Source organism: Camellia sinensis, chromosome 12, assembly GCF_055761805.1.
Source record: "Camellia sinensis isolate YWXY chromosome 12, ASM5576180v1, whole genome shotgun sequence".
In the NCBI taxonomy this organism is placed as follows: domain Eukaryota; kingdom Viridiplantae; phylum Streptophyta; class Magnoliopsida; order Ericales; family Theaceae; genus Camellia; species Camellia sinensis.
In genome coordinates this window covers 102,479,956-102,500,504 of record NC_138972.1, presented here as the reverse complement: position 1 = coordinate 102,500,504, position 20,549 = coordinate 102,479,956, and positions in this window count along the sequence as shown.

Sequence of the window (20,549 nt, the reverse complement as noted above, 5' to 3'; positions counted from 1 at the left end):
ACCGTGGTTGCACCAGGTCAAAGCAGTCTCTTCCACTCTACATCAAATGCTAAAGTACCCCCACGGGAAAGGGGTAGCGATCGTTTTTGGGAATTCATCAATCCATCCCCCGCTGGAAGTGTCCACACCTGTCTTGGAGATCGAGCACGGCACGGAGGATGTGTTTTTGTCGGGGTTCACTTTGGCCGAGGCTCAAGTGGTGCAGAATGTCATGGCTGTGAATGAGGGCATGTACGTTAGTGCTCAATCTATCTACCTCATGAACAAGCTAAAACATGTCCCCGGGATGGGATTAGGGAGAAGCGGCCGAAAGGGCGTCTCAGTGTTGGCCGAAGTGCCACACAACCCTCACGCCTTTGGACTGGGTTATCTACCCACCAAGGAGGATTGGGTAAGGAAAGGAAAAGAAATGGCCGGAAGGGCCAGGGCAAAGAAGGCCGGGAAGCCATTTGAGTTAATGCACAGGCCCATCTGGGGTACCCTAAACGGACGTTTCGTCCGGGAGGGGGGAGATTTTCCATTCTGCGGCTTCCCGAAGCCATGGCTAAACGCGGAGGGGACGCGCGTGCCTGGTTTTGAAATCTTCTTCGACATACAATTATCTGGGGATGACGTTGCCGAAGCGTAGACAGACCCACCAACTAAGGTTGAGCAATGTGAAGCAGTGGATCCTGAGAGCACAGAGCTTGAAATGGGGGTAGCACTGGCGAGTCTACTATCAGATCCTCCGATCGGCCAAGAGTGCTTGGGGGATAACTCTTCGGTTTCTGTGATTGGAGATGAAATAGCTGCGGGCTTTCCAGCGCCGATCTTGGATGCATCTATCGCACCTTCTCTCATCTGGCAATATGAAGAAGGCTTTTTATCTAGCAGTTCCGGGTCAGGTAGTGAGCCGAAATCTGATTCTACCGAATCTTGTGCGTCAGAATCAGATTCCAGCTCGACTGAGTCTGAGTCCGGTATCCCTGGGGGTGATAACCCGGATGCCACAGTCCTGTCTAGGTCGTCTTTTTCATTTTCTTTTGAGTCTGTTGTAACAGAGGAATCTGACGGCTTGGAAGTATTTAATGAGAATGATGTGGATGTGGTTTCCGAGTATTTTTCTGTGCCTTTGATTTATTGCTTAAATCAGGATTTTCAAAATTTTGATGAAAACAATGAGGGAGAAATTCCCCCAGTTTTGCAACGATTAATTGATCAAGAGCAGGAAAGATTTGTTAAACCTTTAATGGATGAAATCACTACTGTGAATGTTGGTACTGAGAAGGACCCGCGGCTGGTCCAGATCGGGTCCACGTTGTCTTCGGAGGAGCGCGAGCGCTTAGTCGCTTTATTAAAAGATTTCAAAGATGTTTTCGCGTGGTCCTACGAAGACATGCCTGGAATCGATCCTGAGATTGTACAGCACCGGATCCCTCTTGATCCCGAGGCCCGCCCTGTCAAACAGAAACTCAGAAGGATTCGCCCGGACTGGGCCCTCAAGATCAAGGAAGAGGTCACCAAGCAAATTGACGCAGGGTTCCTGCTGGTATCTGAATACCCAACTTGGTTGGCCAACATTGTTCCGGTGCCAAAGAAGGATGACAGAATTCGGGTCTGTGTAGACTTCAGAGATTTGAACAGGGCCAGTCCGAAGGACGACTTTCCCTTGCCACACATTGACGAATTGGTGGATTTCACGGTAGGACACGCCTTGCTTTCGTTTATGGATGGTTTCTCAGGCTATAATCAGATAGTAATGGCACCCGAAGATCGGGAGAAGACTGCGTTTACTACCCCGTGGGGTACATATTGTTATAGAGTGATGCCATTCGGGTTGAAAAATGCTGGAGCTACGTATCAACGGGCAGCAACTACAATATTGCATGATATGATCCATAAAGAGGTCGAGGTGTATGTGGACGACATGATTGTCAAGTCCAAAGATAGAGATGGCCACTACACCGCCTTACAAAAATTCTTTCAAAGGATCAAAGAGTTTCGGCTGTGACTGAATCCCCAGAAATGCACGTTTGGTGTTACAGCAGGGAAGATGCTAGGGTTTCTGATTACACAAAGGGGCATCGAGGTCGACCCTTCCAAAATCAAGGCCATCTTAGAAATGCCACCACCAAGGACTGAAAAGGAGGTGCGAGGCTTTCCAGGTAAAGTGCAATTCATAAGACGGTTTATTTCTAAATTAACCTTGACTTGTGAACCACTTTTTGGTCTCCTGAAGAAAGGAAAGAAATTCCAATGGGACGGCCGATGTCAAACAGCTTTTGAGCAGATCAAAGAGTATCTACAGAGCCCACCCGTGTTGTCACCACCAGAGCCGGGGAGACCGTTGATATTGTACCTTTCGGTAACTGAGACTACCATGAGCTGTATGCTCGCGCAGGAATCAGAAGACAAAGTGGAAAGGGCCATATACTATCTGAGCAAAAAGATGCTGGATTACGAGACCCGCTATACACCGCTGGAGAAGGCTTGTTTGGCCTTGGTATGGGCAACCAGGAAGCTGCGGCACTACCTGTTAGCCCACTCTGTAATGTTGGTTTCGCGTTTGGATCCCATTAAATATCTCTTCGAGAAACCAGCACTTACGGGTAGGCTGGCTCGCTGGCTGCTGTTGCTCTCCGAATTTGATTTGAAGTATGTAACGCGCAAGTCAGTAAAAGGGAGAGCGGTAGCGGAGTTCCTTGCCGACCACCCGGTTGAGGGGGATGAAGCGGTTGAGTATCTATTCCCAGATGAAGCCATTCTGCACGTCGAAGATGAAACTTGGACGATGTACTTTGACGGAGCGTCAAACCAGTATGGGTATGGGATAGGGGTGTTGCTGATAGCACCTGATGATTCCCGTATCCCTTTAGCATTCAAGCTCCGGTTCAAAGTTTCCAACAATGAAGCAGAGTATGAGGCATGTATTGCTGGCCTGGAAGCAGCCCTGGAACTAGGGGCAAGACGGTTGGACGTCATTGGGGACTCGAACCTTGTTGTGTCTCAAACGAAAGGAGATTGGAAAGTCAAGGAGGAAAGGATGATAATTTACCACCAAACCTTTGATCTGCTAATTCCTCGGTTTGAGAAGCTAAATTTCACCCACCTCGTAAGAGAGAACAACAGGTTTGCAGATTCATTAGCAACTCTATCTTCTATGATAGACATCCCGTCCGGAGTCCGGATGCGTCCAGTCATTATTGATCAGAAGTTCGTGCCAGCATACGAGTCAATTTCCGCCATAGATGAGGCTCAAGACGGCAACCCCTGGTATTACGACATCTGGAACTTCTTGGAAAAGGAGACGTATCCACTAGGGGTAAATGCCAAGGATAAGAGGGCTGTCAGAAGAATGGCTGCTCAGTTCATTATCTGCGGGGGAAAGCTGTACAAAAGGGGCCATCTGGGAATGCATAAGCTCTGTGTAGAAGCTGGAGAGTCAAAACGCCTGATGGAAGCCATCCATGGGGGGGAGTGCGGTGCACACATGAATGGAGTAATGCTGGCCAGAAAAATCCTCAGACAGGGCTACTACTGGTCAACCATGGAGGAGGATTGCATTAGTTTTGTTCGGCGATGCCACAAGTGTCAAATTCATGCAAATCGCATGAACATCCCGCCGTCAAAACTGTACAACATGACTTCGCCGTGGCCTTTTTCAGTCTGGGGAATTGATGTGATCGGAGCTGTTACCCCGAAGGGGTCAAACGGGCATGAGTTTATCCTGGTAGCGATAGATTATTTCACAAAGTGGGTCGAGGCCCAATCATACGCGGTGTTGAAGGCGTCGCATGTCGCAAAGTTCATCAGGAACAACATCATCTGTCGCTACGGGGTGCCAAACGAGATAATTTCAGATAATGGTTCCCACTTCAAGAAAGAAGTGATAGACTTGTTGGAAAAATACAATGTGGCTTTCCATAAGTCATCTACATACCGGCCGCAGACCAACGGAGCGGTTGAGGCCGCCAACAAGAATATCAAGCATATACTGCAGAAGATGGTGGGAACCTATCGGGATTGGCCAGACAAGCTGCCATTTGCTCTGTGGGGCTACAGGACTTCAATCAGGACTTCTACTGGAGCAACTCCATATTCATTGGTCTATGGAATGGAGGCTGTTCTACCCATTGAGATTGAAGTTCCGTCCTTACGAGTATTGGCTGAATGCCAGATAGCCGAAGCAGATTGGCAGCAAAGCAGATTCGAAGAACTCATGCTCTTTGATGAAAGAAGACTGAAAGCACTGTACCACATCCAAGGCTATCAACGCAGAATTGCCCGGGCTTTCAACAAGAAGGTTAAGTCCAGGAATCTGAAAGAAGGAGATTTGGTGCTCAAAGACAACCGAGCTCCCATCCACGACCCAAGGGGCAAGTTCAAACCTAATTGGACTGGTCCTTACATCATCAAAGCTATCTGGTCAGGTGGGGCTGTGGTTCTGATGGATCTAGATGGCTTGGAGTTCTCACAACCGATCAATATGGACAAGTTGAAGAAATACTATCCTTGAGAGGCTCGCTAGGCCGAAAACCCGAAAGGGCGACCTAGGCAAAAGTCAGAGCACAAAAAATTAGAAAATATAAAAACTGAGCTCGCAAGGTTGAAAACCCGCAAAGGGCGGCCTTGGCAAAAGTTAGAGCGCAAAAGGAGAGTAAAAATACTCGAGTGAACCTTAGCCTGAACTACGTAAGGCTTGATTCCCATCTTTGGGATACGTAGGCAACTTCATCTTGAAGTTCAGCCATAAACTTTTCCCCGATCAACTTTGTCCATCTTGATCATCTCAGTCATCTTTATCCATCAGCATTTATCGTGATTTCCGGTATAGTGCTGTTCAAACTAGGGGCAACTTTCCGTTGCTTTGTAGTGCCGCTTTGTTCTTCAGACTAGGGGCAACTTTCCGTTGCTTTGCAGTGCCGCTTTGTTCTTCAGACTAGGGGCAACTTTCCGTTGCTATGAAGTGCCGCTTTGTTCTTCAGACTAGGGGCAACTTTCCAGTTGCGGGGATCTGGGGTTGTGCATCTCAGTGACAGATTTTCGGCGTGTCCAATTCTGATCCACATCGAAAATAGTTTTGAAAAGTTTTAATAAAAGTTGACTTTGTTCAAATTAATCTTTTTACGACTAAGACCATTTTTGGACCAAAAGCGGAAAATTTTCAGTACCACAACTTTCAATTTCATTGATTTCAAAATAGAGTTCTCCTGCTCTTGCATTACAATCGAGGTTGCTTTTTTTGGTACATTCATAAAGAAAACCTGAAAATGCTAAATAAGCAATAAATTTGAGGCATAGTTGAATCAAGTATCTCTGCGTCCCCTCCCAGAGCTGGACGAAGCATCTGATGCCAAGCTAGGCCCAACCTGTGCCTCTTCATTGAGCCAATCCAAGCACTCATCGGACAAAGTGCAACTGAAAGTAGAAGCAGGGGCCAGGAGCTCTCTCGTCCTCCATGCTGTGGCATATCGGGCAAGCTGTGCACCCCGGACCGGGAAAGCGGCTGGGCACTCAATCCCCTCCGGTGGACAGGTCTGATCATGACCAAACTGACGCAGGAACCGGAACGGAAAATAGAATACGCAGTGGGTTAGACCAATCAATTGGATCCCAATCAGCCGGGACATACTATAGCTCATTGCCGGGAGGTTGAGCCAAGGACAACGCCAAGCAATGCCGTCTGCGGACAAATTGCACATCCAATCGAACCACCACCTTTCGTCAAGAGCATTGACTAGGCGCTGCTGAAAGAAGTAGCCTCGAGCTGAATAGGCCGGGCAAGAGTCCACAACCTGCAACTTGTCCATTAACCATACCTAGGGGAGGGATGCAAAATGAGAGAATAAAGAACAGAGAGATGTACGATGAGAGAAAAGTAAGACAAGGGTTTTGTGAGAAAAACCGAGCCTGAGGGTCAAGTGATGTAAGCAAATATATATGTGAGGTCGGGTGGGAAACATTACCTGCAACAGCAGTGGACTCCCAGCAAACCTAGTCGCCTCCCGGCGATAGACAGAATCTAAGCCCATCAGTGTCTCGGCCAAGGTCATGGCAATACAGCTCTTTCCTTCTCTCAAACCTTGGGCGACTTCAATCAGGCGAATGCTAGCCCCGCCGAAGCCCGAAGAAAGAAGAAAGTGAGACAACAAACATAAGCAGAGGGCGTGTTGCCGGAAACCCTGCCAATAATGGTTGCTGCGGTCACCGGCGTCGGAAAAACGATAGATCAAGCCGAGGATGTCCAGTTCCCCACTGCAGATCAGGGATCGAGCGTCATGCGCCGTGAGCCCACACATCCGCCCTAAAGCCTGGGCGTGACCAAAACGGAGCTGAGGCAAGATCACTTCAGAACATTCAGACTCCATCAAAACCTGAAAATCTTCGAAAGTGGGGCACATCTCTTGGCCACCAAAGCTAAAAACATGCGTCACTGGATTCCAGAACCTTGCCGCGGCATGGAGAAAAGGAAGCTGTAGCGGAGTACGGCTCAGCGTGAATAGTGCATTCAAGCCGAAACCCCGGAAACTCAGCTTTTCCGAGCCATCTAGAGAAGAGATCCAAGATGTGACATTTTCTGCGAGAAACGCTTCCATCTTTGGCTAAAACTAAGATGAAATGAATGTTCCCGAAGTTGAGGCTTTTATAGAAGGAAAAACACTATTCACGGGGACACGTGTCAAAAATCTGGAGGCTGCAGGACTGAGTGGCCGGCCGGCCACCTTTTCTGGCTGGCCAGCAGCCATTTACTTTTTACAAAACTGGCCGGCCAGCTGTCTCTCTCCACAAAAATGGCCGGCCGGCTCCCAGAGGTGGCTGGCAATGCTGTAGTGTATCCCCTTGGCCCTGTTTTACCCTTTGAGGAAAGTTTCAAACATTTCCATGCAAACGGGAGAGTCAAAAGCCTTCATTTCGGATGCGTTCCGATGCCCAGATCGTCAAAAGTACACTCTGTTATCGTTTTGTTTATCGAGTTGTTGTTTTGATTATCGAGTTGTTTGTCGAGCGGACGTGTTTGTGTTTTTGAGTCATTGCTCTCTGTTTAAGCAATTTTTGTTAAAGTCTTGTTTATTTGCGTTGTTACATTTTGCTTATCGAGTTGTAAACTTGCTAAAGATTCTGTTATATCTTAGTAAGTTGAGTTGCTTGGTTTGTTGCGTCGGTTCACTACCTGACTTGGTGATTACACAATGCACATTTCTATTCAATTTCATTTTTGTGCGAAGTAAATTGATGCGATACGATGCTAAAAGTTTAAAATATAAACACTTTTTCAAAAGCTATTTCATTTCATCATGCTTTACAACAAACAAAGGTACAAGTTTTACAAAAAATAAAACTGCCTAACAATGTGCAAAGTGCTACAAACTACTAGCAAAAAGAAAAATAAAGCAGGAAACAACAGCATCAAAGTCCTCGGGAGCGGGAACGAGAAGCACGCCTCATCCTCTTCTGCGGAACAATCTCCGCACCATCATCATCATCTGAGTCGGAGCTGTCATCCTCAGGATCCCCCTCAGCCTCGCCTCTATTCCCCGAGCCAAAACCGGAGCCCCCCTCCTCAGCAGATGTCTCTGACTGACGATCGGTAGCCTCCTCCTCCTCCTCAACATCCTCCTCCTCCTCATCAGGCTCCACCTCCACAACGTGAGCCCTGCGTCTGTGGACAGGCCCTCCTCGAGCTCCTCGAAAAGGCCTAGATGGCCCAGCTCCTCGGGAAGGCCGAGATGGCCCCGCCCCCTGAAAAGGCCCGGGTGACCCAACTCCCTGAAAAGGCCCAGATGGCCCAGCTCCCCAAGGAGGCCCAGGTGGCCTGGCCTGCGGCTGACCAGACCATGAAGGCATCTGAAAACAAAGAGTTCAATTCCAATACACCAGTCCAAATATATACATCAGATGCAGATACAAGCAAAAGCTACGTGAAGTGGGTGCATGTAAATACAGTGTACAACTGGGGTGTGTGTCAGATGTGCTCTACACAAGTAGTCTATCGATGCAGTAGAAATCAGCATGTTATCAGAAGTATGATAAATGCCAGAAAATTGAAGGGTACCTGAATGCCCGTGACAGACAACTGTGCCTCCCTACGCAGGACCATGCCCTCGAGTGTGGCCACCAGTCCAACCACCTCCTCCATATACCCTCGATGTGGCTGCAAAATATGAGCTCATAATCATCAGTGAACAAAAGAATATCTAAACATCTGAATGATGAATGAAAAACAATGGAGCATACCAGCGGTGAGTCAGGATCAATGGCGTATCGATCACTGGGCATCGGAGGCTCTAGTGGGATCGGGGTCGGGGAGATAGCCCCGTACTGCCACGCCATCAACTTAGTGGGCATATCTGGCCATCCAGGATGAGGATAAATCGACGGAGTCGGAGGAACCGGTCTACTCCCACCTCTAGATGTACCAGCCCTGCTAGTAGAGGGGGCGTCTGCGACCCGAGCCCGAGCCTGGCCCGAGGATGACATACCGGCAGGCCTCATCATCGGGATACGAGCTCCCGTCAATGGAGGCATCAAATATATGTGACGGTAAGTGGCGTAGTCCCCCTCCTCAATATGTAGTAAAGCATCACTACCCAGCATGGCGCCGACTACCTCCGAGTAAGAGAGCCTGTCAGCAGTCCGCATACTGGCTGGGGGTACTGTGGGAAGATCCTGAGAAAGATACCCCCATACCTGGCGCAGAAAGCGCTCCCCCAAGAACCATACCCTGCCAACCGGCCCTTCGAGCAGGACCCTATACTGGGAGATGTCTGACGCTCCAGTATACTGAAGTCGAAGACCATCACCCAGGGGCGCCCAAGGCTGCCATGTGATCTGCGGATGATAAATGCATAAACCAATCAGAAATCGAGAATATACAGAGCAAATCAAAGATGAAAATGAAAAGAACTGAAAGTTCTGAAGTACCTCTGAATGTCGCACAGTGTCAAAGTACTGTCGCAGAGAAAGGAGGGTCTCTCGAGGTCTCGGCCGGTGCGGGCCCTCGAACACCAGTGAGTATGGGGTCATGGGAATCCCTGCCACCTCCAGATCTGGGGCTAATGATGGGAAGTATACATAGACCCATAGCTGAGAAAAAGCAGTGTAGAATGTAAGTACGAAATGCTAAGAGCAAAATACAGACTGCAAAAGTGCGCTGTGTGTGTGCAATGTACAAGTAATGAAGAGCAGAAATGTAAATCAAGGGGACAGAAAAGTACCTCCCAGGCTCTCCAGTAGCCACCAAGTAAATCGCCCCGCCCGCGGGAGGTCGCGCTCATATAAAAGTAAAGGGTAGCTAGGCCGGCGCCACCCCAGTCGTATCGATGGACCTGCGATAGGTCAACCAGAGCGCTCAGCAGGTATAGCCCAACTGTGTTCCCTCTGTCGGCGAACAGGGTAGTCCCGAAGAGGAACATAAGGAAACCACAGGCATACTGCTCTGTCTCCTCGGGAGTCTCGGGCACCATCTCCGCCCGCCGGAAGTGGGAAGAGAACCAAGTGTATCGAACTCTCCCTGAAACCCTATCAACAGGCGGGCGAGCCCCCAATAAATACATCCAAGCGGCCTCCCACTCGCCCATATCCTCATCGTAGGGGATGGACCAACCTCCGATGTCTAAGCCAGTCAACACAGCGAAGTCTAGGGGCGTCATGGTCATGTCCCCGGTAGCAGAGAAATGAAAGGAGTTGGTGGTGTCCCACCATCTCTCTACCAAGGCTGCCATCAGTGTCCTCCTGGCAGGACAACGTGACAACCCGACGCAGAAGGGCCCGAATCCTGCCAAATCCACTAAGTCTCGGACGCCCTCCGGGAGCTCAGCGTACCAGTCCCGCGCGATGGTGGAACCATACCCCCGCACACTGCGGGAACCAACCTGCATTCAGAATGAATACATATGTCAATAATGAAATAATCTGGGCTGTGTGCCAATGAGATGAAATGGGCTGTGTGCCAATGAGATGAAATGGGCTGTGTGCCAATGAGATGAAATGGGCTGTGTGCCAATGAGATGAACTGGGCTGTGTGCCAATGAGATGAAATGGGTTATGTGCCAATGAGATGAAATGGGCTGTGTGCCAATGAGATGAACTGGGCTGTGTGCCAATGAGATGAAATGGGCTGTGTGCCAATGAGATGAACTGGGCTGTGTGCCAATGAGATGAAATGGGCTGTGTGCCGATGAAGCGAAATAAGCTACATGCAAATTCTAATCTGGGCTGCGTGTTCAGAAAATTTGAAGTTTGGGCTGCGTGTTCAACTTTCAGTTAAATTGTGGGCTGCGTGTTCACTATCTAATCTGGGCTGCGTGTTCAGAAAAATTGAAGTTTGGGCTGCGTGTTCAACTTTCAGTTAAATTGTGGGCTGCGTGTTCACTATCTATCTGGGCTGCGTGTTCAGAAAATTTGAAGTTTGGGCTGCGTGTTCAACTTTCAGTTAAATTGTGGGCTGCGTGTTCACTATCTAATCTGGGCTGCGTGTTCAGAAAATTTGAAGTTTGGGCTGCGTGTTCAACTTTCAGTTAAATTGTGGGCTGCGTGTTCACTATCTAATCTGGGCTGCGTGTTCAGAAAATTTGAAGTTTGGGCTGCGTGTTCAACTTTCAGTTAAATTGTGGGCTGCGTGTTCACTATCTAATCTGGGCTGCGTGTTCAGAAAAATTGAAGTTTGGGCTGCGTGTTCAACTTTCAGTTAAATTGTGGGCTGCGTGTTCACTATCTAATCTGGGTTGCGTGTTCAGAAAATTTGAAGTTTGGGCTGCGTGTTCAACTTTCAGTTAAATTGTGGGCTGCGTGTTCACTATCTAATCTGGGCTGCGTGTTCAGAAAATTTGAAGTTTGGGCTGCGTGTTCAACTTTCAGTTAAATTGTGGGCTGCGTGTTCACTATCTATCTGGGCTGCGTGTTCAAAAAATTTGAAGTTTGGGCTGCGTGTTCAACTTTCAGTTAAATTGTGGGCTGCGTGTTCACTATCTATCTGGGCTGTGTGTTCAGAAAATTTGAAGTTTGGGCTGCGTGTTCAACTTTCAGTTAAATTGTGGGCCGCGTGTTCACTATTTAATCTGGGCTGCGTGTTCAGAAAATTTAAAGTTTAGAGAATTTAAAATTTGGGCTGCGTGTTCAAATTTCAACTAGTGTGGGCTGTGTGTTCACTTTCGAATTCGGGCTGTGTGTTCGACAAATCAGTGTTTGAACCGTGTGTTCTAATGTGGGCTGTACGTTCACAATTAATTAATGAGCCGAGTGTTCAGAAATTCGAGTGTTGAAACTACATGTTCAGGATGCAAGCAAAGTACTATGTCATAAGCTAAAGTGCGTGTTCAAGCATGGCAAAGGTGCGAAATGTAAGAAAAAATACAGAAAATGAGGTAAATACCTCTCGGGCCTCGTGAGAGAGGTGATGCTCCGGCTCTCGGAGAAGCAGATCCCCGGGTGCTCGCTCGTCAAAGCTAGTAAAGTGACGGAAGACAGCACGAGGGAGGACGTGTGCTGGCGGACGGTACCTCCCGGGAATAAAAGGTCGGGTCCTCGGGGGTAGAGTCATGGGATCGAAATCATCTCCGGCACCTGGAAAACCTCCGCCGTGGGGAGAATTGCCCGCCATTTTCAGAAGATCTGCAAAAGGGAGCAAAAATGAGCAAAATGAGCCAAAATTGGAAAAAGTCAACAAAAGTCAACTCTCGGGAAATGAAAAGTCAACAAAAGTCAACTCCCGAGAAAATATTCCAAATATTGAGATAAACTTACCGCAAGTAGCGAAAATGCAAAAAGAAGCTCCGAAACCGAAATTTAATCGCTTCAAAGTGCTTGAAACTGAATGTTTTTGCGAAAACAATTTGCACGGGGCGTTGGAAAACGCGCGTGAAACTCAGATCTGGAGAGGAAAGTGTTGTAGAAGGCAAGAAAGGAAGGGGCCTCGGCTGCCTTTTATAGGCTCAAGGTCTTGGTTGAAGAAGCATGCAAAAAGGGGGTGAAAAAGAGCAAACTGCCCTCGGATCTGGCATATGGCCGGCCGGCCCCTTTTTCTAGCCGGCCAGCTATCTGCTTTTTGGATAACTGGCCGGCCAGCTATCTACTTTATGGGAAACCGGTTGGCCACCTCCCCCTTTCCCTATAACCGGCCGGCCATGTTCCCCACATGCTCACCTAGCTCCCTGCAAATTTTGAGGAAGATCGGAGTTCCCGGGACCTGAAAAAGTTCAAGAAAAGTACACTTCCGGTCACGAAATTGCTCCGTCGGGACTTCGGCTTCAAGTTTTGACATATGTCTCATCATCACTCATCAAAATCAAAGTGTATCCTTTTTGAATGAGTTGTAACCTTTCAGGGAAGCGGATCGGAGGCCGTGATCGAGTTACCTTCGCCGAAACACGCGTTTCCGTACTCGTTGTTTCACGACAAATGAACACCCTGATTTATGCTCGTTTTGTACTATCGTGCACATAACTTGCATTCTCATGAGCATACCTGCATTAACGTGCACATTTCTTGATATTGGCATACCTCTATGTTTGAGCATGCGTTGTCACGCATGTTCCACTCTTGCATTGCGATGCATACACTCACCGGCACTGCGTGTGTCGAACTTTCGGAATCACATTAAATATATGTTGGTAGCATATTGTACTTGTTGCAATCTCTCTCTTTTTGCAGGCACGATATTGTATGTACGGTTCAATTGAGGCTGGTGCGACCAGACGAATCGCGCAGGTATCGTATCTTCTCCGTGTGAGACGTGGCGGGGATTGAATAATCCTCCGCATTCTTAACTGCATGAAATGTAGTTATTGCTTTGCATTCTTGCTTAAAACTGTTGCATCTATTTGCGAATACTTGCTTCATTACAGCTTGCTGCATTTGCATGATCATGAGTGATGACCGGCTTCGCGTAGCGTATAAGTCCAACTTTCAAAACCGGCTTCGCGTAGCGTATAAGTCCAATCTTCAAAATCTTCCTGCGTTATCATTTGCATTTTGCCCCCTGCCTGCGGGCATGCCTGCGGGCACATCTCTGTTTATCCCGTATGTTTGTCTAAGTCTTTGGCCTTGTCAAAAATGGGTCGTCTCTAGGCTTTGACATTCACTCCCGTCACTTATGACTTCCGAGTTCTGTCAAAGAGGGGCAACTGTAGACACCCCATTTTTGACCGACCTTAAGACTCAGACGTCACCGACTGAGCGCTTGATGATGCTGCATAATGTGCTTGTTCAGAAGTTTCAGAGTTGCGGCCGTGAGCCCTGCCTCCGGACTTCCGAACCCTCTTCTGTGCCTTGTCTCGGTTTGCGAACCAAACTCGATTTTCTTTGTTTCTTTTCCTGAGGGAAGAGAGAGGTCCCAAAGACCAACTCTCAATGTCCGTAGGCTACATTTGGTGGCCGTAGGCCATTTTGCCCATTTCGGAGTCCGGTTCCCGGTTTTCGGAGCCGTCAGGCCGTATGCCTCGGTTCGGGAACGCCTAACCATCTCCGTTTGTTCTGATTTTTGGCATACTTCCTTTCTACTCCCTTTTGAGGGACACTGGGGTCTGAGAAACCCACTTCGTGGCCGAATGCCACTTTCGGTGCTTAACAGCCCATTTTCGGGACCTCGAACTGCGTGTTTTGGTCCCCGAACATTCGTTTTGCAACGGTTTTCGTTCATTTTTGGTAGGTACCTCTGTTTTATCACCGGGGAGGTCACTGAAGGGTGGGAGGCCAGCAATTGTTGCGGCAACCAGTTATACATCCTCCGACGCCCTCCAGCGCCCGTTTTTCACACTTCCGGGCTAATGTTGAACCCCTTGGACCCTTTTTCTTGAACTTTGAACCACATATTTGTAATGTACACACATGGGAGGACCCTAAAAAGTGGTGGCCGGCCAGTAATGTTACTTGACCCTTTTGACCCCCTCCTTCCGGGCTAATGTTGAACCCCTTGGACCCTTTTTCTTGAACTTTGAACCACATATTTGTGATGTACACACATGAGAGGACCCTAAAAGTTGGTGGCCGGCCAGTAATTCTACTTGACCCTTTTGACCCCCTCTTTCCGAGCTAATGTTGAACCCCTTGAACCCACTTTCTTGGACTTTTAACCACATGGTTGTGATGTACACACATAGGAGGGCACTATCAGTTGGTGGCCGGCCAGAAAATCTACTTGACCCTTTTGACCCCTAGCCGGCCGGCTAGGGGGTGTGGCCGGCCGGCCACCTGGAGCAAAAGTAACAGGCCGGCCGTATTCCTTGCACTGTGCACTTTACAGCTGTGAGGCTTTATCCCCCAGAAAAGATCTTTATCCGGGGGATATTTTGTGGGGAAAAGTTTGTCTCCTTTTCCCCCACCTTTACACCCCCTTGTTGGCCTATATAGCAAGCAAGATATATCCTTTGTTGAGGTTAGAAAACTTCATCTTCAAGCTTCCATACACAACTCCATTTCTATACCTCTCATTTCCTTGAAAAACCTTAAGTCCTTAAGCACCATTTCTTCTACACCACCAAGCTCTACCACCACCACCTCATTTCCAGCAACAAGGAAGGTTTCTCAAAGGCCAAAGAAGCTGCAAATTGATCCAAGAAGCAACAAAAGTCTTAGTCTTCAAGGGTGAGTAACCTTTCTCTTCTTTGACCCCTTTTCTTGATCCATTTGTAAGCCTCACTTGCTTTTTGTTTCAAGCTCCGGCCCTAACTGAAAAGGGCCCTCTTTTGAGCTCATCTTCACTTTTCATTAAGGGCTCAACCCTGTTTGAGCCCTCCATGATACACTTGCTTCATTGATCCTCTTATATGTCATGATCTTGCATGCTATTTTTGGCCCATGAGTAATCTGTTTTTGAGCATGTTGTAAACTGATATTAGGCTTATTTTGAGCCCCTCTTCAACATTGAAGAAGGGCTCAACACCATTTGGGACTTCCATGTTATACCTACCTTTATACTCCTCTTTTCTTCCCTATTCTTGCATGCAATGGCAGCCTACCATGCTTTTGTTTTTGGCCATTTTACAGTTCTGAAAAAGTGCTTATTTTGGTCCATACTTCATGTCTTATTTAGGTCCTTTCATGGTTTGGGACCTCCATAGGTCACTTCATGTTATATCTCTCTTTTATTCCCCATTCTTGCATGTTTAGTTAGCCTACCATGCTTTTGTTTTTGGCCATTTTACAGTTCTGGAAATAGTCCTATTTTGGCCCATTCTACATGTTTTATTAAGGGTCTTCGACTATTTGGTGAATATTTTGCATACTTCATGTTATAGCCACTTTTGAGCCTCATTTTGCATCACATTTCTATCATGTTTGTATACTGATTTTGAGGCTGCCATATACTGTAAATATTCATATTTTCGGTCCCTCTTCAATGTTGTAGAAGGAAATTTTTCAGTTTGGGTTTTGCTTATATCACTTGCTTCATTACCCCTCTTTTGGCCCCTATTCTTGCATGCCATTTTTGCCATACCTATGCTTGCTGTTTGGCCATGTTTATAACTATGAAAGTGCCTTTTTTGGGACTGTCTAGCTTCTGTCTTTGCATTGCATGTCCATGTTGTGCATGTTTGGCATAGCTATAGGCCATTTCGGGTGCCTAAATTCGCATTTCGGGACAATTCCTTGCATTTCATGTCATTTTGCCTCATTTCGGGACTGTTTTCCCCCATATTTTAGTGCTGAAATTCCATTAGAATGATTGCATGCCATTTCCATGTCATTTCATCACATTCCGTCATTGCCTCGGTTTGCGTGCCCATGTGCACGCATTTCGAGGCACCTCATTTTCATTCACCGGCATCCTATGTGAGTGTGGCTGAGGCTCACTGATGATGGTATAAGCCCATATCATGTTTTCATGTCATTACATCGCATTCTGCCATCGCCTCGGTTTGCGTGCCCGTGTGCACGCATTTCGAGGCACTTCATTTTTTATTCACCGGCATCCTATGTGAGTGTGGCTGAGGCTCACTCATGTTGGTATAAGTCCATATCATGTTTTCATGTCATGTGCGTTGCGTATGCCATCGCCTCGGTTTGCGTGCCCGTGTGCACGCATTTCGAGGCACTTCATTTTCATCAACCAGCTTCTTATGTGAGTGTGGCTGAGGCTCTCTCATGTTAGTGTAAGTCCATGTTACCTTTTCCATGCCATTTTAGACACTTGCATTGCGTATACCGTCGCCTCGGTTTGCGTGCACGTGTGCATGCATTTCGAGGCATATCATTTTCACAGCATAGTACATACTAGGTTGTATCTTAGATTGCATTCTGTCATTTTCTCGATTTGCGTGCCTGTGTGCACGCATTTCGAGGCATATCATTTTCATAGCATTGTGTATGTTAGGATTGTATCTTAGTTGCATTTCATGCATATCATGCATATTGCATCGTGTTCGGGATAGGAGTTAGCCCGGGCACGGGAAACGAGGTACATTTCGTACTCCGAGTGACGGAATGTATCTCAATTCCCCAGTCACCGACACTCCGGATTATCCATGATGGAGTTAGGTTTTAGCTGTAGTTTCATGTGCATTCATCCTATATTGAGTTGTGCATTTCGACTCCTCGGCCATCATGCCTCGGTATGCGTGATTGGTGGCACGAGGATCGAGACATGCATATATCTGTGCAAATACATTGCTATGCCCCTTTCCTGCTCTCTGTTGCAGCAAAACAAAGAATCAACAATTTTTTGAGGCTTGGCACGCATTTCAAGAACAGGTGTAAACAGAGGCTAATTGGGGCATTCCGGTGGATTTCCGCGCAAGACAACCCGGATATGCATCATCCATCAAAAGCAAGGTAGTCCCTGGCTTGCACGCCAGTTTTATTTGCTTTCTTAGTTAATTTGTTAATTAATTAGGATTTTGTAATATTTTGGACTGTAATATTCTTTTATTCGGGACTGTAATATTTGGACTGTATTATTTATTCGGACCCTCTGCGCGAGGGCATAACTGTAATAAGCGTGCGTGAGTGTGATGTATGTCCTCCAACCCCACGTCTTTCTTCCCTTTTATTTATCCGCTTATGATGGTTAGATTAGGGCATATTTAAATTAGCATACAGTATGACAGCATGTTTGCATCATTCATCTGTATTGCATGCACCAGGCTCGGCGCATCATACTAACTGGATCGTACTTTCAATTCCAAATTGAATACATGTTAGCTGTAGCATTCCATATGCCATGTTTAGAATAGCCGAGCCTACTATAGTTGCATTTTTGCATGTATTGCATTAGGCATTTCTGTATACTTAGGATTCATGCATGATTTCTAATGAGTTTCTATTTTGGCTTGGAGTACTCGGTAAGCTTTATGCTTTAGCATCCTTGCATGCGTGTGAGTGCTGCCATGAATAGCATGCTTACCATGAGGCTATGTGCTTATATGATATAACTGCCTGAATGCCTGTGGGTGGAGGTTGGGTTACTTAAATTGGAATAAATCATCAAATGTTTTAAAACCTACCTGCGGGTAGCAAACCATTTTCAAAAACAAACCTAAAATGTTTCGTTCCAATTCAGGCGACCCGGTCTATATTTGTGTGTTGTGCGCATCACATAGTAATCTAGGCTAATAAACCAGAATAAGAACTCACAATGTTTTCAAAAATCGATATTATGGTTAGTAGAGGCCGGTCTATGACCGGGCGAGCGGGGGTGCTCACGAAGTGACCTTCCCCAATCGTACCCAAGTTCCCGAGCCGAGGCAACTTTGGTGATGACGGACACGTGGCCTTTTGGCACCGAGTCAGGGTTTCCTAAATTTCCCAAAATAAAATATTTAGGTGGCGACTCTGTATCTGGCAAAGCAGTCCATGTTTGGCACTTCTTTCAAAAATCATTTTTCTAAAAACGATTTGTCGGATTTGGACTCTTTGGTTCAGACTAAGAACCATGACAACTTTAGAGTCCTGAGCTGTAGTGACCCCAAATGAACAGAACGGGACTTCATCCTCCCGGGGCGTTCGGGGACGTCTACAGTGCCGACCACTTGGTGAAAGTCTAATTTTTGTGCATTATGTAATACATTTTCGTCTGAAGGTCCAAATGAGAAATGCCTGTAGTCATTATCAAACGTTCTTCCTTTGTGATCTCAAGTTCTCTCATATCCTACAAATGTTTTTATTTTTATTTTTATCTCTAGTTATTCATCTCCTGCAATGCTTGAATCTTGTTTTCTTCTCTTTCAGCTTTTTTCATTTCCTTCTCAGCAAGATGTTGGTTAAATGTCTCCAACAAATTGTTATATTTGTTGACTTCGGCTTGAACAGCTTCACATTTCTGAAGCAATTCTTTTGCAAATTTCCTACCCATAGGCCTTTTACCCCTTGTAGAGACACTACCCTCACCGATTGGATTATTACCAACACTTGGACTGTTGTTGTCTTCAAGAGAAATGCAGTTATCCATAGGGTATTCAGGGGTTGAATTAGGGAAAAATGGTGTAATCCTTGACTTCACTATGTTCGTAGGAGTTACATCTTATCACCTGATATTATTTTGCAAGATTGACCAACAATGTTCAAAACCAAAATGTTTGTTTTCATATTGATGGTATAAAAAGTTTTTCTTGAAGCATATGTATCAATAAAATATTAATTAATTAATTAGTTAATTTTTATATGAAACAAAATAAAAAAAAGTAACATAATAAATGAAGATAAAATCTTACTATATCAACTTGAGACATCCCACTTGAGTGTAAATTTTCGACTTGCACTAAACACCCTCGAAATTTGTTACAACATTTCATGATTACACCCCATTGAGATGAGATAGCTACTTGTGTTCTTGAGTGATCATTCTGCACCGAGCAATAATTTTCAAAAAAAATTTCCCAAAAATGAGCATGAGATTGCGAATTCCCAATAATTGGATCTTCAGTAATGTGACACCAAGCTCTATAAATTGCCACATCTTCTTGAGTGGTGAATGATTTTCCTCTCTTTACTTTTGATGAACCTTCCATACTGATTGTGTGAAAAATAAAAATAAAAATATAATTGAAGATATTTTTGTTGTGAACTCAAATTGGTGAAACAAGGTGTGTGTATTTATACTACTACAAAAACATGACCCTTCTTTTAGTCGTTTAATTTATAGCCATTGGTGTCATGTATGTTTGGAAAAATAGCCCTTTTTTACTTCCAGATTGAAATAGAGCCGTTGGGCTCATGTTACACATTCCAAGACACTACCTTTACCATTGGATCTTTATATAATCCAACAGCTGAGATCAACTTCTAGAGTCATCTTCCTCTCATTTCCAAACAATCACTCTATCTATTTTCTCTCTATATATCACTTCTTTTACAAACTCTATCACTCTTCTCTCTCACTTCGATCGACAACAGTGCAAACTTCTCCCCACGGTAAGAACTTCTTTCTCTACTCTCCGTCACTGCCAATCGCCGCCGTTTACTCCCCACCTCTATCTTTCTCTGCCTCTTCTCTCTCTCTCTCTCTCTCTCTCTCTCTCTCTCTCTCATTCCTAGAATGGATCGGCGACGTTGGACAAGATCGAAGAGACGATCGCTAATTTCGAACCAAGGACCATCAAATGTACTTTGAACTACCAAAACCAAATTTGCACCCACCACCAGCGATCTCTTCATCGCTTCTGTAATAACCCGACCCTCATATCTGTTTCTAGTATATTTTCGATCTGTTATTCTGTGCATTTACTTGCTTTCTGTGAAAAGTGATTTATATCTGTGGCATTTTTATTAGTGTATTTGGAACCTCCCTATTTTATTTTGGGCTATTGATTGTGGTGGTAATATGATGGTAAAGTAAGATTGGATCAAAAACTTTAATTTGAATAATTCGTTTACGACCAACCGTCACTCTTTTGCCCTTTTCTTGTTCCACACTTGGAATTTGGATGTGAGGTTAGAACCATTGGAAATCTTATTTTCGGGGCTTCAATTTGGGCACAAGAATGACCTAAAACGGAGTCCGGATGAGAGAGTTACGCCTGTTTGAAGTTTTCATATCTGTGTTGGAAGCAGGACCGCACGTGCGGGAAATGCGGCGCACGTGCGGCGATGTGCGGGGCAGCAGCTCAAAAACGTGATTTTTGAGTCATTTCTTAGATTTTCTTTTCCTCTCTTCTTCTTCCCTCTTCCATGTCCGAAACCCTAGCTCCCAAAACCTTGATTTCCTCCACTTTTCTCAACAAATCAACCATGGACCTTGCATCAAGGATAGAGAATAAGAGGAGATCACCACTTTCTACCGAATGGAATTCCGAAATTTTTGAGGTATGTTGGGGTTCTATTATGGGGTTTAGAGTATGGTTTATGGGTTATGGACCTAGGGTGCCTAATAAATGAGAAGATTTGGAATAAAAAGTAATGGGTTAAGAAGATTTAAAATTTTATTTGAAATTTGTAGATTTCTTAGAAACCCTAGGTTGGTTTTTGATGATAATCCATGATTTGGCCCAAATTGATAGTTGAATCATGAAAGTGGTAGGTTGAATTAGATGTGTTCAAGTTTAATTGGAATTTGGTTATGTTTGAAAATTATGTTTAAATTTTGCGATTGAGCTTTGTTAAATGCATTGTAAATTATGTTTTAATAAAAGGGAAATTGG